The 14,189-nt window shown below is 44.0% G+C and overlaps 1 protein-coding gene across 2 annotated transcripts in view; it reads left to right on the forward strand.

Moving 5' to 3' along the window:
• Positions 1–14,189, forward strand: part of LOC144056061 (protocadherin-1-like) — a 97,720-nt gene that overhangs the window by 58,177 nt on the left and 25,354 nt on the right. The window lies entirely within an intron of this gene.

Raw genomic sequence — 14,189 nt, forward strand, 5'->3', positions numbered from 1 at the left:
TTCTCCAGCTGCCCTTTCTTCGCTTCAATTAAAATGTTGTTGGCGGCAATGAAAATGGGCGGCGGCTGACGGATTAGCGGCATTTTAAAGGTGCGCACCGGTCACAAAGCGCCAATTAAAAGCCACGCTCGCTAATTAATGAGCAGCCCACAGTGGACGTGCTCTCTTAAGCCAATATTGGGGAAAAAGGACACAAAAAAACCCAACTTGAGCGTTTTCTGTCGCTCAACGTGATGCTGATGACGGCGACTGCTTGCTCGGGTTTAGCAAACATTAGCGCTAATGGGGCTAAGCTCCTCATGAACTCTGCAAAATAAATATTAGACTTCAATGCTGTAGCTCGCTCGCTGGAACCTTTGATTGGCATCAAATTCGGCGCACGGAAATTAGAACATAACTTGAAATGCACAGGGGGTCGGCCATTTTGGTTTGAAGATGCCACATGTCAGGAATTTTGGCCCGCATGATACGCCTAAGGTGTTAGAAAATCCAGCACCAGTGCACCCAATCAACACTTAATCCATCACTTGTGTCCATCGTCACGGACCCACGAAAATCAAAGTATAACCTAAGCTATGAAACACACAAGAGTCAGCCATTTTGTTTTTAAAGATGCCATTTTTAAGTCATTTTGCTCAAACTGCTGAACCCCGAGTTGTGTTTGAAAATATCAGCATCCGGCACCAGGTTATCTGATTAAGGCGAAATCCAGTGTACCTGTTCATCAAGACAGGATCCACGGCAGTAGTAGTTCGTTCGAACCTATGATGCGAAATTCACAGGTGGTCGGCCATTTGGGGTCAAAAGTGCCATTTATTCAAGATACTTGTCACGCTTACACGCACGCATTGGTGTTGATCGACACAAAATCCGCCGCACATCTTTATCATGACATGACACACAAAAACAAAACATAATCTGTACTGTAAAACACAGGTAGGCGGCCATTTTGGTTTGAATGCTACGTTTGAGGTGATTTTTGGCCATTTCCCGGCATTTTACCTGAACCCAATCTGGCGAGGGATCAAAATGGACTTTGCTTTAAAAGTCATTATTCAAAGCCGGTTGTGTTATTCTTGTGGCTCCAAACAAAAACGAGTGACCGCAATCACCTGCAATGTACCTGTTGCTTACTAACAGCTGCCACCTTTGGCATCTTCTCAAAGCAGCAGGCATTTCTTCCTTTTTCTTTTTTTCTGTGTGTGAAGTAGAGCAAATGATAGCCCGTCACGCTGCCTTCTCGTGGGCATGCTGCGAAGACTCCGCCAGGTCCTCGGGAGCGCACGCCCGCCCGCCAATTATCCGCCCCGCCGGCGTCCCTTCAGCCGAGGCAAGCGGCGATGAAAGCGGGGGCCACGTTTGAGCGGACGCCTTGGCATTCATCCGCCAGGCGACCCCTCTAACCCGCCAGCACCGGCCGGCCAATTAGGATAGGCGGCGTGAATGGAAAGATGAAGGGGGGTTGGGGTTCATGCGGGGCGGTTGTCACGGCAACACGCACTTTTGATGCTCGCTGTTTTATGTGGGCGAGCGGCGAGCAGACAGCGCGTGGATGAGGGCGGCGGTCCAAAGCCAGGAGGTAATCGTACACTAAGCAGGGTTCTTCCTGCTTCAAATTGAAGTCCAGTTGGCTTTTTTTCCCCCGACAAGTAAGAATGTAGCATTTTCTTTTCTTTTTTTATAAACCATACACTAAGATACAAAATTTAAAATGTAGGTGATGCAGTGGTATCGCTTTTTTTTTCTGTTAAAATAAATTTGAGGGGACTGGGACAGATTAGTAGTGTTTCAATTCATTTCAATGGAGAAATTTGATTTGACATACAAACTCAGGGAAGATTAGAAAAAAGTGAAGTTATTGGGGTTCAAAGGAAAACCAAAAATCATTTCAAGCAAGCAAAAAAAAAGGAAAAAAATCAGTTAAAAATAAAAAATTCTGAAAAATTGTGTTTGATTAACATATCAAGCATTATTGATAATACGAGTGCCTTGACTTAGAGGTTTTGCGAGCGGTTGCGACGCAAGCAAAAATTTGACATACGACCATTGCTAGATGGCAGCAGCACACTTGACAACATCCGGCCATCAACAAGTCGCATTGCATTTCATCAGTTGGTGGCGCTAAAGAAACCTTGTGCTAGCGATAGACCGATTGTTTTTTTCACGGCCGATACCGATTAGTAGTCAAGGGCGACAATATTCAATATTTGGAGACGATATTTGTTTTCTAAAAGGGAAAATATTGGCATCAAAATCTTTTAAGAATATGTTTATTGACCAACTTTTAGTGTTTGTTAAATATTGGAGTCTATAGACATCTTTGTTTTAAAAATCTAACAAAATGTTCAAGGATCTTCCAGGGACAGTAGCATGTTTTCAAAAGTCAAACACAAACTTAAGTAAATAGCTCCCTGTTGTTTTCTACAGTAAATCAAGTTTTGCAAAATTTCAAAATATAGGAAGTACAAGCATAAAAAATTGTACTTATCTTAGTTTTGATTTCAAACAAAAACTGAGAGAAGCAGAATCTCTGAAAATGTACATTTTACGTTTTTTAAATGGATCTATTATCGGGTGTATGATTCTTCAAAATGGCCGATATTTGTCAAAATGCTGAATATTGGCGCTGATAACCGTCCCAGCCGATCATCGGTCCATCCCAACCTTGTGCGAAAAACAACCAGGAAAGATAAAGGACAATACATTAGGTACAGTTGTGTGACCCAGAAACGATGCAAATAAGTGTCCAGTTCACTCACACAAAAAAAACAAAACAACAACAACAAGCCTTTGTACAATAGCAGGCCACGTCACTTTGTTCCGGAATCGGCTGCAATTAGCCACAATGTCTGTCAACGGTGCTAAATGAAACCCAAATCCTTCCGTTTTCCTTTTCAAATGACTTCCATGTGGATGTACCGGACCTGAAAAATGTGCCGGCCGAGAAAAAATGTTGTCTCGGGGCAACGGGGGATCCTTTTTGCTTGACAGGATTTCCAGCAGATTACCAGGCGAGGTTTTTGGGGAGGGGAGACGTCGGGATGGAACAAAAAAGACGGCGGCTAATCCACACTGACCCTCGGCTAATCCACTTATTTGCCACGTATTAGCGCAACGAGCCCTCCCGAGTTAATCAGGTTTTCCGCCCAAAGGGTTTCCGACGCAGCGGGAGGAGGCGCCGGTCCAAACAAACACGTCTGCTCTCGCGTTGGACCCGCTTTATTATCATCGCGTGCGCACAACAAAACGCCACAAAACGTTACGCAAATATTTCCACTTTTGGATCCTTGCCGCGTCTTTCATGACATTTTGCTAAATGCAAGTCTTTATTTTCCATGCAAATGACAACACATCCTTAAATCTGTCTGAAAAACAACAACATTGAGATGCATTTTCTAAATAGATTTACGATTAGTTGGAAATATTTTAGACTTTAGTTGGTAGGTTGTTTGGTTCGGTAAAGGATTGTGGATTAGTGTTAGATTATTTTATGTTGGGATTAGTTGATTATAATTGTTATGTTCAGGGCCTCGGTTTATGTTTAGGGTAGTTCGGGTTATTGGGTTAGTGGTGAAGTGAGGGGTTGGGATAAGTTAGTTAGGTTAGTGATGATCTTTCAATGGACAGCAGCTCAGGCTCAGTTAGGGTTGCGTCTTGGGTTAGTAGGTTGAAGTTAGTCATCAATAGTCAACTAGAGTCAGGGTAAGTAGGTGTATTAGTTAAGGGTAGCGGTTTACGATTTAGGGTAGGAATTGCCGTTAGTGGGTTACGAGTTAGGATTAGGAATTAGAGATAGTTAAGGTCAGTGGGTTAGCAGGGCGACGCCTTGGTTAAAATGAGCTGGTTTAGGATGAGTGGGATAGTTTAGTAATACAATATCAATTAATCAGATTCCAGTGGCTAAGGTTAGGGTTCAATTGAGGGTTTGGGTTAGTTTAGTTTAGGGTGAATTGCGTTGGTTGAAGTTAGTAGGTTTGATTACGTTAAGTGAGATAGTGAAGGTCAGTGGATTCATGTTGTGCTAACCCTAAAGACAATGTTAATCTAGGGTTAGTGCGTTTGGGTTTGTGGTGTAGAATTTTTATTTTTATTTTTTAGGTTTCGATTTGGATGAAGGTGAAAAGTTTGTTTGGCTGTTAGTTGGGGTTACATTGTCGGTCTGGTGGTTTAGTGTTAGCGCAGCATTTGGAAGTTTCTCACATGACTTTTACGAAACGTTTCAACCAGCTCAAGTACCGCACAGATGACACGAGTCACATTTGTCTGATCATTCGTGTCAACATTACACAAACGTTACGTAAACGAGAAAACGTTGGCGGCCAAAACGTTTTGACGCTGGAGCTTGCGTGACTCTGCGAGGGAGGACGAGCGTCGAGGAAGAGGAAGAGGAAGGAGGAAGTGTAGGCGGATGATCCCCGGGATTAGGCGCAGACGGGCAGGTAATCCCGGTCCGGGAGCTCGTTAGTCCGCATGCGGCTAATTACAATGAGATTTGTTCTGCAAGCCGCTTAAGTGGGAAGCAAGACCAGATCAAGTCCACAGATGGACCGACGGATACTTGTTGGTACGAATGGACGGATGTTGGCTAACGTCGTGTAGTCTCACAAACAAGACCGACATTTTGCTTTGAGACTTTCATGACTTGACCAAACAAAGCAAAGCTCAGATTGCCGGCGTTTTGAATCGTCTCATTCAAATCATTCCTTTATGAAAAGGCTGAACAATTCCGATTTTAATCAAGCCTCGTAAAAAGGATGGAAGCCCAAAGCGGGAATCTCTCGCTTGTCGACGACGACGACAACGGCGAGTACGAGCGCAACGTGCCCCAAATGGCCAACACTCGCATTCCATCACACGCCGCCTGCTCCTCCTCTTCCTCACGTTCTCGCCATTTCCTCCCCCTCCTCTTGGCTTCCCGAGCATGCGGATATTGGATTTGGAAACGTTTGCGTGCCATCCGTTCTCACTGGCTCGGCCTTCAAGTGTTTTCATGAAAAGGATCGCGTACTGATGTGGTTTTGTTTTTTGACTTGAAAGCAAACGATTCCTAATCACCGGCAAAACGCTTTGAAGACCTTCGTCTTATTAGCGTAGCGACGGCTTGTCTCTGCGCCAAATCTTGAATGGTCTACTTGTAGTTTATTCGTGGTAAGAAGTGGAAGGACGCCGTACTGTAGGGTACGCTTTGGTCAAGATTCTTATCTTTAACAGCACGACGACATTCACGAATGTTGCGCAGCGCCTCCATTTGAGAAACGATGCCTTTTTCACACTCGCTTCCACAAGAGTTCATTTGTATTATTTTCCTGCATGTAAAGCTACTCGCTGTTACAAGGACGCATGAATGAATACTTTTTGATTATGACCTGAAAGTGACAAAAAGGCAGAAAGAACAGTCGTCGGCGTTTTATGTGCTTGCCAAGTGGACTCTGTTGACTTTTGGGTCTTGGTCTTGGATTTGCGTCAATCCTGAAGCTCCATTTCCGGGTGTTCCATTTTATTTGACCTGCGCCTTTCTTTTTTTTTTTTTTTTTTTTCTTTTTTTCTTTTTTTCTTTTTTTTCCTGGGAGATCTCAGTATTGATCATTTGAAATGTCATCATCATTGTTCTCCCTTTTTTTATTTTTTTTTTATTATTTATTTATTTTTTGACCTGCGCCTTTCAAGGCGTGCGCGCTTTTTTCTGCTTCTTGCTGAAAGTCCGCCTCAAACGTCAGAATCAGAAACAGGTGTGCCACCCCCAATCTACTTCAAAGCACCGAAACGGCATCTTGAACAGGCCCCGTGACCCCCGCAAACCGAGCTGAGATGACCTCAATAATATCTGTGAGACTGTCACTTGGCCGGGCCAAATTGTGTGCCGACCCGCCACCAGTCAGAACACAACCAGATCCAAGTGCTCCCTAGCCGCGATACGCCGAGCGGGCTGCCCGCGATCCGTCCCGCCGTGATTGGATTATCCCGCCATCAGCCTGGGCCGGCCGGTCGGGTCGCATCCCGGCCGGCTGATCTTTAAGCAGATTTGACCGACAATAGCATTAAATGGAATTACGCCCGCACCGCATGGCTTACATTAACGTCGGGCGGCACCACGCCAGGGAGGGGGCGGGCGCTCAGGCGGCAGGTATGAGCGGGATGAGGACTACATCCTCCTTATGGATTCAAATGTACCACTAGGGGGGTCCAAACTGCAGCCGGGAAATTCACAAGTGACGCAGCTCGACTCGTTTTTTTCTTGCAGTCGTCTATTTCTCGACTTATTTATTTTCAAACAGGCTTAGTCAAATGCATCCAACCTAACCATTTCCACTGGTTAGCTATGAAACTTCCAGATTTTGAATTGTGAGGCGACAAATTAGAGTGAGGGAAGAAGCGGGATTTTTACGACACTTCTCGCAAATGTCATCGATTGCTTCTCAAATGACTTTCAAAACTTCGCATTTGATGAAGAATACCAAAACATAACAGACGGCACGAGGACAGACCGAGAGTATCCGTTTGTGACCGCAACCATCTCATTTGCATATCTTTACCTGCACTGATAAATTGCTTGTATTTAGCATGTGTCAAACATCACAGTGACTTTTGCATCCGTTGATTTTTCCCTTTGCGGCCCTTAGAAGAAAAAGTGAAGTATAAAAAATAAGCAAAGTCAATTCCCATGAATGGGCAGCATCATAAATGCCATCGCCTCTAAAGCACTTGGCTTCCTTGGGGTGCAATCTCCCACCATGCACTGGGGTGAAAGGTCACCATGGCCATGGAAGCAATCTGTCACATCTACAAAATCAAAATGGCCTACTTTGTGTTTTTTTTCCAGTGGGGGAGCAGGAAGTTTGTGCAGACCCCCTAAATTGGCTCGTCACACACTTCCCAGAATGCTTTGGAAATGTAGCCCCCAACGGCAGTTTGACTTGGCAAGGTCACATTTGGCAGGATCATCCGTCATGAGAAGCCCCACAAAAAAACTTTCAGGGAGGCCACCATTTTACAGTTGGACTCTTTTTTTCTTTTTTTTTGTGTATTTGAATTGGAAAAACCAACCGCTGAAGCCAGTTGAACCTAACAACATGAAATTGGCTCTGCATGTTTATCTTGAGTAGAACTATATAAATCCAAAATTCTCAAGAAGCCACGCCCCAAAAGACACAGAAAGTCTGACATTTTACTTTGGAGCAGCTTTTTTGGCCATTTCCAGAGGTGGAATTTGCGACTATATTAGAGTTTGAAAATTCAGCCCGCAAAGCCGCTTTGATGAATCAAATTGAAATTATTTATCTATTACGGGTAGACCCACAAAAGTCTCAAGAAGCCATGCTTAAAAAGACAAACATTTAGTTTTGAATATGCGATCTTGAAAATGTGGCGAAAACCCTGCAAAATGTTCAACCTAAACTTTCCATTTAAGTCTACACAACATGAACAATAAACACGCACACACACACACACGGGTGCAAACGCAGCGTGTCAGTGTTGTTTAGCAGCAGGAACATCCGTCATGTAGCATCACCGAGGGCCACAGATCACAGTTCGCATTGGGGGGACAAGGACGGAGCCTGGGGGCCACGCGCACGCACGCACGCACGCACCCACGCACACCCACCAATGTATGGTGACACACATACAGGTCGTCCCGGACGACGGGGTCACCTCCCCCGCAGCACAGCCACATTTTTCTTCTCCCGCAGGACGGCAAAGTCAGAACGTAACAACCTTCTTCTTCTTCCTGCTCGTCCTCTTGCTCCATTTCTGGGACGCCGCGTTGGCCGGCTCGGCGAACGCGGCGTGAGCGAGCGTCATCGTCACCTTCCTCGTCATCATCGTCACCCATTTCATCTTTAGTACCGAGAGGCACGCGGCCAGATGTCCCGGCAGATGTTTGCGAGTTCCCGACCGGGCGGCGGCTTTCTGATCCCGCCTCGCATCACTTCAGGACGTCGTCGCCAAAATGAACAACAAAATAGGAAAAACTTTGCAAAGGTTATGTCACCTCTCCCAAAACAAATCTTTTCTTGTATTACTATGAGTATATTATGCAAATATTGAGAAAAAAGAACACAACTTTATTTTCATAATAATGAAACTTTTTTCTCTAATAAAAACATATGACTTTATTCTTTAAAAAAAAAAAAAGATGACTTTGCATGTAAATACTGACATGCAGGCAGTGGCGGGGGCCAGATTGGAGGCCGGGGTGGCACGTGCCTCTGCTCAAATCTTATAGAATAATAATCATAATAATAATGTTTAAAAAAAAAATCCTATTTCAGTAACGTTGCCACTTTAAAAAAAAAAGTATTATGACAGCGTTTGATCATATTTAGACTTATTTTTTATTTTATTTAGTTTTTGCGTAAAATGTGCTAAATGTTTTTTTGTTTACGTTGAAAACTAATATATTACTCATCCAAAACAAATTAGTGTCATTCTACATTCTTTTCGTCATATTCTTGAAAGACGCGAGACTTCATTTCACCTTACAATCGTCTTTTTCTCCGATGGATGGAAAATGCAACTTTGTTCCGGCCACTTCCCAACTTTTTTTTTAATCCTGGTTGAAGTACGAGAAGAACCTTTTTTGTTGGAAAAATGCAACTTTAATTGTAAAATGACGTATTTATGCTTGAAAATCGCATCACTTCACAAGATTGCCCTTTTTGCCTTTTGATATAGTAAATGTGAGCGTTTTTGCCGGAACCTTCAATTCAAAGGGTTGAACTTTCCTGTGTGTATTTTCGCAAGTTTGTGTCGGCACACTGAGAGGAAGTCATGAGTCACATCACAAAAAATGCAACTGTGTGTGTGTGTGTGTGTGTATAATATATCGCCATCAGTGTGCGGCAGCACGTAAGCGTTGAGATTCATGTCCGCCCCTGCTTGTGTGTACCTGTTGTGTTGCGTTGTGTGTGTGTGTGTGTGTGTGTGTTGTTTTGTGGCGCATTTCTCACACTTCTGACAGGAAGTCAATTTCCTATTTGCAGTTTGTTGTGGTGGCGATTGGTCGAGTCGGAGTTGATTTGTCTTGCTGACGACCAATCGGATCTCTTGCTTGACGTCCCCCCCGACAGACGCACTCGTGTCGTTATTTACATCCCGAGTTTGTTTTTGATTTCATTGTGTAGCGCCGCACTTTGACATCATCTTTCATGTTCTACACCTCCAATGTCGCGTCTTAGTTTCGAAATGTTGTGTTCATCTAATATGTTCTGTCTTCATCCGATTTCATTTCTATTCCGCTAAGGTGGCATATTTTGCATCCTATTTCATGTTCTATACATTATGTAACGTATCATACTGAGTTTCAGGATATTTGATACCACTTTTCAGACCACTCGACCGAGTACTGACACCACTCAAAGTCGTCGTCCAGTACACGAGCAAACACAGAATGTTTTTTCTTTGTGATTCACGAGTACCCGAAAGGATGCTAATTGACATCATATTTAACATCTCAAGTTGGATATTGACTTTGTTTGCACCTCCATATATTTTTTCTAATATAGCATATTTACATGATACTTGACGCACTTCCAATGTGTCATATTTCATATTCAAGATGCTTATTTTTCATATGCACAGTTAAAACATTGCGGTCGCACTCAGCAATGAAATTCTTACTTTATTGGTCTTCCATTTATACGACGGATATAAAAGATGAAAAGAGAGCCGGCAATGCACTTAACAACTTCAAAACAACGACGTTTTTGTTAAAGGACAGTTGATTCCGGGCGGCAGTAGACGGACGTCGGTAAAGATGCAAACATTTGGACTCGTCAAGTGTCGCAGGTTGCAGAGATATTGCAAACGTGTCAACGTTGGAGTGAGCGGGATGGAAAAAAAAAAAAAAGATCCAAATCTGGCAGAGTGTGGTTGACAGATTGTGATGTCAGAGGTTCAAGAGTCTGACGGCTGTTTTTGGCTTCCATTGGTCTGCCCGTGACGCTCCCGTCGTTGCATCTGGAGTACGTACCTCCAAAGCCGTCATTGTTTACATCCCGTTTCTTCTTCTACACAAGTCGCGTATTTGCATCAAACTCAACATAATGACATCATCTTCAGGATGCATTCGCCTCGAATGTACCACATTCCTATCATATTTCAACTCTTTACCTGTAATATTGCGCATGACATCATATTTAATATCTAGGCACCTTCACCGTTTCATTAAACGTCACTTTTTCCGCCAATCAAATCACTTTTCAGTCCTGTGCACGCTTTTCAGTGTGCACAGGACTTTAAGGTTCAGGAACAAAATGAACGCTTGTTAAAGCCAGCGAGATGCGGGCGCCCCAGGCTTCTTTTTTTTTTCTTCTTCTTTTTTTTAGGAAGTCAAGATGGAGACAGCGAGGACATTAAAAAAAACAACAACAACAACAACCTTCTTTTAAGGCGGGCGGGTGGGGGGAGCGTTTTGGAGGAGCGTCGGCGTCGGCGGCGCTTCAGCCGGCACCTTCATTGTGCGCCACACAAAAGAGCAAATGAAAAAAGAGCAAATGAAAAGGCGGCCGAGTGTGTGAATGTGGCATGAAAAGGCAGAAATTCAAAAGGCCCGACGGATTATCTACTGAAGCTACACCGACGTTCGGGGCCGAGGACGAGAGTGGACCTCGCGCGTGCTAACATGCTAATACTGTTATTGAAATGCTTATTTTTTTTTTTTCTTTCCGTGCGAGCGGGTGAAAAGCTTCACACCCGCAACGGAGATGTTTGCCTTGTGACGCATCCCGTCAAAGTGCTGCCTTCACGTGCCTGTTGAATTCCATTTTCGTTTGCATTTTTGTAGAATCCACACGTTCGCTGCCGGCAAGGCCACGAGCGGGTCTCGGCCCGCTTGTCTGTGAAATTCAGCTTTGTAAACCATTGCAATGGCAAACTGACGCCAATAGATGGCGCCCGTGCATCGCTTCGGATTGGAGATCATCACAGAAGAGCAATTGACGGTCGCGTCCATCTTGAGAAAGAGAAATGGCAAAAAGATGAGAGAGAGAGAGAGAGAGAGAGAGAGAGAGAGAGAGAGAGAGAGAGAGAGAGAGAGAGAGAGAGAGAGAGAGAGAGAGAGAGAGAGAGAGAGAGAGAGAGAGAGAGAGAGAGAGAGAGAGAGAGAGAGAGAGAGAGAGAGAAGAGAGAGAGAGAGAGAGAGAGAGAGAGAGAGAGAGAGAGAGAGAATAGGTGGGGGAAGAAAAGTAAAATGAGGATGAGTGGGAGGAAGATGATAGGAGGAGGAGAACAAAGAGTTGAAATAGAAAGAAGAGAGGATGAGGACGAGGAGAGAGAGGAGCAGGAAGAAGAGAAAGCAGAACACAATGAGGGAGGAGGAGGCAAGAGGAGAAAACGTGATGGAGGAGGAGCGGATGAGGGAGGAAAAGGAGAACAATGCGAGAGGGCGAGCAAAGGGAAGAATAGTTGAGGCGGAGGAAGAAGAGGAGATAAATGATGAGGAAGACGGATGAGAAAGGGATGAAGAGAACAGAAGGAAGAGGAGAAATGAGTATCAGGAGAGGAGGAGAAAGAAAAGTACAAAAAAGAGGAAGAAGAAGCGGGAAAAGAAGAAGCAGAGAAGGAAGATGAGAAAATGAAGAGTAGGAAGAGAACAACCATCATCTGACAGCAAGACTCCATTTTGTCTTTTCAATGAGTTAAAAGGCGTGCACGCACGCACACACACACACACACACACACACACACACACGCACACACACTTCTTCTCGTTTTTTGTGTGTTTGTTGTTGAAGGCGTGACCCGGATGTCCTTCTTCGTCTGGAGTGTTTTTCTCTCTTTGTCGCGTTTGTCCTCTCGATGCCTCCTCATCTCATCTCATCTCATCTCATCTCATCTCATCTCATCTCATCTCATCTCATCTGCTCTCGTCTGGTTCGGCCTTTTCTCGTCTTTGCGTTTTCATCCTTTTTCAAGGCCTTTTGCTCACTTTCGTTTTTTCCACTGGCTTTTGACGAGGGGGGGAAAAAAAAGAGGAAAAACCTTGACCGTGCAGGCGGTCAAGTAGGAGCCGCGTCGCTGGAATCCTTTTCATGCGTAAGCCAACACAAAAGGCGCTTCCCCGTCTTCACCTTCGCTCTGACTGCCGCTGATCATGTCTGAATGCGCATTCGCGAAGGCAAACACAATCCAGAAAAAAAGCAATGATCGCTATTCGGGTTTTTAGTACTGACACCAGCGACCAGTCATCCTTTTCCTCATGGATGGAAATCCAGCGTTCCTGGGCTACTTGCCGTTTGGCTTATTGCGGCTTTTTCATTTGTCACCTTCACTTCATCTATTGCAATTTAAGCTCCCGATTTTGCGGGTTTCCGTGCCATTTATCCTCTTTTTAAGTCGGACGAGTCAAAAAAATCGTCACTATTTATGTTAGGCTTTACACAATAAGGATTTTTCAGCCGATCATCGAGTTTGAAAGAAACGATAACCAAACAGCAATATCTCAATTTAAAATGTCAAAAAATGTTTTGATTTACTCTACAGTCGACCGCTGCCATTCCCGGGGATAGAGACGGGAAATTACAATGTATGGGAAGCCGATCAATAATGTCATCGATCAATAAGGCAAATGAAATGAGACGTTACAGCCAATCACCGATTTTGCATTAAATGCTAAATATTGTCCGATCCAGCCAATCAGATTGGCGTAAAGTCTAATTTATTTAGTGAGGGGAAAGTGATTTTATATTTTGAGACCATGAACATGAGAGCTGCTGATATCAACTAGTGATGTCTTGATTTTGATGCTAAAACGTTTGTCTTTGGGCCTGGCGTAACGACCGCTGACGTACGTTGAGTGTGCGTGAACGCCGCCCATGTTAACGACAACACGTGAAGACCGCGACCCCATTAAAGATTCATTCCCATGCACATTAAAGGTGAGTGGCGGCCATTAGCGCCTTTTAGCATCTTGAAGGAGCTGCGACCATCTTGCGAAAACGTCCGGCGGCTCGCACGACTCCTTTGCCGACGTGTTTGTTTGCTTCCAGGCAATCTGCTTGCGACACGCGCCGCTCATTAGCATAAAGCAAATATTTGCTGTACTTCCTCAGTGGCGTTCTAAGTGACTGCAGTCAGAAGAGAGCGTTTGTAATGAGGAACGCGTCAAACAGCATCATTTTTATTTCATACTTCAATCATACTTTATTAGCGCTGGTAAATATACAAATGTGAGGATCTCTCCGGGGACTAAAATGGCCGCTTCACATCCAGTTGCAGTGGATTTTTGGCCATTGTGTCCAAAATGTTTTTGTGGGTCTCCTCATGATGGTCATGTTTACCAAATTTCAACATTGGTGGTTGTTATTTTGGTAGAGCCAGTTAACCCTAAAATGGGACAAAATGGTTGAGTCTCTTTGGGCGTGACGACTTTTTTTGTGGATCATCTTGTACATTCCTTCTCTGAACTGCTCATCCTCACGACCGAATTTGACGTTGTGGAGTGAAACCGGCTGGGGGCTGACATTTGTATTCCATAATTTGCGTTGCCTCCCTTGAAGAGTGCCACATAAATTGCGGCAGCGCAAGACCTGGCGCATGACCAAAAAACCCGACAGAATCCAAATGATATCATAGCAACTTTCAATGCTAAACTGCTAAACACGAGTTGTTTTTCCAAGTTTTTGGGCAATGGAAAAGAGGCAAAGACCTGCAAAATTAGCACGCTAGCTGTTTTTAACGTGACTTTTGAGGTTAACGATAGCGAGCCTTGCTTTTTAGGAAATGTCACTTAAGGCAAATATCTCAACTTTTCGTTGACTTGCCAAGTTCACACACAACTCTGAGTTTAGCGAGGTTTGGCTAGCTCATGATTATGGATGACACGAGGTCCAAAGAAGTCAAATGGCAATAAAATAAAAGAAAAAACAACAATTTCTGAATGGGACTCGATCAACAATTGTCTTGAAAGGAAAACTTGTGAGCTGCTCGTCTTTCATCGTAACGCTAACCATAGCTAACGCGATATATTTAAAAACATGCAAAGTCCTCGTGTTTTTAGGTGGTTTAATACGCTCGGTATTTGCAAACGTAGCATTTATTGTTATATTCTTGTTTTTCTTTGATGTTGTAAATGATGAGAAATGTACGCCCCTTTTTGTTTTGAACTCTCTTCCAATTGGAAGAATGAATTTGTCGTTACTGCTGGTGCCTTTTTTCAAGCCGCTTCTACTTTGAAATCCCATCCCCCCCCC

This window comes from Vanacampus margaritifer, chromosome 8, assembly GCF_051991255.1.
Source record: "Vanacampus margaritifer isolate UIUO_Vmar chromosome 8, RoL_Vmar_1.0, whole genome shotgun sequence".
In the NCBI taxonomy this organism is placed as follows: domain Eukaryota; kingdom Metazoa; phylum Chordata; class Actinopteri; order Syngnathiformes; family Syngnathidae; genus Vanacampus; species Vanacampus margaritifer.